Source organism: Musca vetustissima, unplaced genomic scaffold (assembly GCF_032173495.1).
Source record: "Musca vetustissima isolate MV318-11 ecotype Yass unplaced genomic scaffold, APGP_CSIRO_Mvet_v1 utg12855, whole genome shotgun sequence".
Taxonomy (NCBI): Eukaryota; Metazoa; Arthropoda; class Insecta; order Diptera; family Muscidae; genus Musca; species Musca vetustissima.
In genome coordinates this window covers 28,345-33,068 of record NW_026875140.1, presented here as the reverse complement: position 1 = coordinate 33,068, position 4,724 = coordinate 28,345, and positions in this window count along the sequence as shown.

Here is a 4,724-nt window from a genome sequence, read left to right as displayed (position 1 = left end):
TAATACCCTGTACCACAGAGGGGTGAAGGGTATAAAAAGGACTATCCTTCAATATAAGCGTGGATTTTTAAGGACTATTCTCTAATGTAAGCGTGGATTTTTAAAGACTATTCTCTAATATAAGAGTGGATTTTTAAAGACTATTCTCTCTTATATGAGTGGATTTTTAAAGACTATATTCTCTCTTATATGAGTGGATTTTTGAAGACTATTCTCTAATATAAGCGTGGATTTTTAAAGTCTATTCTGGATTTTTAAAGACTATTCTCTAATATAAGACTAGAGTTTTAAAGACTATTCTCTAATATAAGAGTGGATTTTTAAAGACTATTCTCTAATATAAGCGTGGATTTTTAAAGACTATTCTCTAATATAAGACTGGAGTTTTAAAGACTATTCTCTAAAATAAGATAAAGGCGTGGATTCTTTTAAATAAATATTTTCTAAAGGACCACCTTAGCTTAATCCGCGGATTTATTTAAGAATATTTCTTTAAAGACCACCAACTCCATAGGTGTGTTTTTTTGAAGAATATTTCTTTAATGACCACCAACTCAAAAGGCGTGGGTGTTTAAAGAATATTTTATTTAAAGAATATTTTATAAACGACAGGCTCAGCAAAAGGCATGTATTTTTTTTTAAATATTTTCTAAAGTGTCCCCTTAGTTAAAGGCGAAGACATTTTAAAGAATATTTTCTAAATGACCATCTCAGCTGATGACATGTGTATTTTTAATGAATATTTTCTAAAGGGCCCCCTTAGTCAAAGTCGTCGTTTTTCTGATGTATTTTCAGCTAAAATCCTGGATTTTTAAAAATTTCTTTGCTAAAAGACCAGCTCAGCTAAAGTCGGCTATTTTAAAGAATATTTTCATAAGGACCACATCAGCTAAAGATATGGATTTTTTAAGAATATTTTCTAAAACATCACCTCAGTTGAAGGTATGGATTTTTTAAACAATATTTTCTAAAGGACCCCCTTGTCAAAAGTTTTTAATGAATATTTTCATAAGGACTAACTCAGCCAAAGGCTCGCATTTTCTAAAGATTTTTTCTAAAAGACCACCTCACCTAACGTCACGGATTTTGTTAATGAATATTTTCGTAAGGGCCACCTCAGGTAATCTCCACAGTTGATGGCGTGGAAGACGTCGATTTTTAAATATTATTTTCCCGCATTAAACATTCAGTAACGTTGTTTGTACAATATGATTAGGATAAGATTGGTGTATGGGGCTGAACTGTTCTGCCTCATCATTCGATTTAGTTTTTAAACCATCAGAAATAAATGACAAACAAATTTTCTCTAAACAAATTTAAAGTCTATAAAGTTATAATTAAACTTATTTTGTTTGCTCAGCAATGACTTTTACCTTTAACATAATCAATCCTTACGAACAAAATATTTATTAAAATTTAAGGGATGTAGGAGATGACTTTGTATTTATTAATGTAATTTAAATTTGATAATCTTTTTTATAAACAAGTCATAGCCTTAATCTCAGTCTTAATGGTGTCATAGACAAAAAAGTTAATTTCTAATTAACTTGTTTCTACCTTTTGTATTAATTTCCATATTTATTTGTGCATAGTCATCATCATCACTTATTTGAATAATATTCACATGATTTTCAAAAAAAACCCCAAAATTCTAATATTTGGTTTGTGTTTATCTTTAACATGGCAACTGTTATGTTAAAGTTCATATCTTTGATGTCGTGTAGTTCAATAGTTTAATACAAATATAATTATTTCAAAAACAAATTGAAATATTAATCTAAAATTGCCTAAAGGCATTTAAGATTTCATTGTGGTATGAAATTAAACAACAATGCTAATACACTCAAAGAAAAATGATAGGTATTTAAAAAATATTTTTTGAAAAAATCCAGACTTCTGGTGTTGGGCAGAGCTTAAAAAATAACAAGTGAAAAGGCGTTAATTTCGGCCGGGTCGAACTTTGGATACCCTCCACCATAGTTATACTGACAGATACATGCAACGAAAATATAGGGAACATACCAAAAAGTGGGTATATACCGATAATTCTACAAACCGATTTATGTAAACCATTATGTACACCAAATACAAACTTCAGCAAATTTTAATGGGGATTTTTACTAAAACCTGTAGGATCCAAAAAGTGAACTGATACTGATAACGCATGGTAGAGTATAAAATCCTCAAACTACTGAAATTTAGATTACAAAGTTATATGAGGCTAAGCCTAAAGGGGGACCAATATTGATTATATAGTGTAGGAAATAGTGAATATTTGGGGATTATATGAGGGCTATGCCTAATTAATGACCGGTGTATGCCAATATTGAACCCAATATTTTAATTGTTTATCTCAAATCTTTCCTTCAGGAGGTATCACTATATTGAGGAGATGCCTAAATGTCTGCTGATATATTTCATTATCGTCATGTTTGAGTTTTCTTTTATCACAATATCTTTAGAAGGCGGAATGCTTACAACAGATGGCTAAATAGTCTAACGACTACCCAACCCCAACACACGGAACAAATCAGATAATTATGTCTTTGTGCATATGTTTGTCGATTTATGCATTTATGCATGTCCGTCTGTCCGCCCGTCCGTCCATGTATTTATGTTAACAAAGTACAGGTCGCATTTATGATCCGATTTGGATGAAATTTGGCACAGCGTACTGAATTGAGAGTAGAATGAAGTGAGTTTAGTTTCGTGAAAATCCGTACAGATTCAAATATAGCCCCCATCAGCAACGTACACAAGATTTCATTTCGGGGGGGGGGCCCGGTAGTACAAAATAAAAAAATTCGCTGTTGCAAACATAAATTTACTGTGAAAAAAATTCATTTCGGGGGGGGCCCGGGCCCCCCGGGCCGCCCCCCTGCGTACGTCCCTGGCCCCCATATACATATATTTTCGTCCGATTTAATGTAAATGGTGCACCAAAGTCCCTAAAAATCATTCGATTTGCACGAAATTTGGTATAGCGTACTGAATTGAGTCTAGAATGATGTGTGTGAGGTTTCTTGAAAATCAGTTCAGATTTAGATATAGCTCCCATATATATTTTCGTCCGATTTTATGTAAATTATGCACCAAAGCCCCTATACATCCTTCGATTTGCACGAAATTTGGCATAGTGTACTGAATTGAGTCTAGAATGATGTGTTTTAAATTTCGTGAAAATCTGTTCAGATTTAGATATAGCTCCCATATATATTTTCGTCCGATTTTATGTAAATTATGCACCAAAGCCCCTATACATCCTTCGATTTGCACGAAATTTGGTATGGCATACTGAATTGAGTCTAGAATGATTAGTGCTAAGTTGCGGGAAAATCGGTTCAGATTTCGATGTAGCTCCCACAATACATATATATTCGTCCGATTTTACGTAAGTGGTGCACCAAACTCCTAATGTTTGTGAGTATGAGTATGTGAGACATGAGTATGTTTCATCGAGTGAACATTGACATGCAATTGATCGGATGCATATGTAGAATATACCTAAAGTGGTGAAGGGTATCATATAGTCGGCCCAGTGCGACTTTACTACTTTCCTTACTGGTTTAATATAAAAATGGGGGTTATATGGTGACTACCCCTAAAAAGGGGTGAATATTAATAATTTTTGGTGGGGAGATTTGTTACCATATACGACTACACAATACCAAATATCAGCGAATTCGGTTAAAAAACGCGGTCAAGAACCTCAAAATATCGAAAATTGGGGGTATCCTTATATGGGGACTACCCGAAAAAATTGACCTATATTTATAATTTTCTGTGGAGAGATTTGTAACCCAATAATAACTGAAATTACTAACTTACAGCCAATTCGGTGAAAAAAATCCGGTCAAAACCCCCAAAAAAATGGAAATTCCGGTCAAAACCCCCAAAAAAACTGGAAATTCCGGTCAAAACCCCCAAAAAACTGGAAATTGGGAGGTACCCTTATATGGGGGCTACCAGAAAAAGTGGACCTATATTTATAATTTTGAGTGGGGAAATTTGATACCCAATAAGAACCAATGTACCAAATTTCAGCGAATTCGCTTGAAAACCGCGCTCAAGAACCCTAAAATACCGAAAATTGGGGGGTACCCTTATATGGGGGCTACCCGAAAAAATTGACCCATATTCATATAAAGCCCATCTTCGAACTTGACCTGCCTGCAGACAAAAGACGACTCTATGCAAAATTTTGGCGATCTATCTCAATTCGTTTAGGCGCTAGAGTGATTACAACAGACAGACGGACATGGCTATATCGTCATAGAATTTTACGCTGATCAAGAATATATATACTTTATAGGGTCGGAAATGATTATTTCGATGAGTTACAAACTGGAAAGCAAAATTAATATACCCTCCATACTATGGTGGAAGGTATAAAAATATGCTTATAGTAGAGTAAAAATCCTTTAAAAATCCCGCTTATAGTAGAAGATAGTCCCTTAAAAATAAAAGCTAATAGTAGAATATAGTCCTTAAACAATCCACAATAATATGGGATACTCCTTCACAAATCCATGCTTATAGTAGAGGATAGTCCTTAAAAATAATTAAAAAAATCCCCGCTTATAGTAGAGGATAGTCCTCTAAAAATCCATACTTATAGTAGATGATAGTTCTTTAAAAATAAAACCATCTATCAGGCATAGGATAGTCCTTTAAAAAATGCAAGCTTATAGTAGAGATCAGTCATTTTAAAAATACATGAGGAT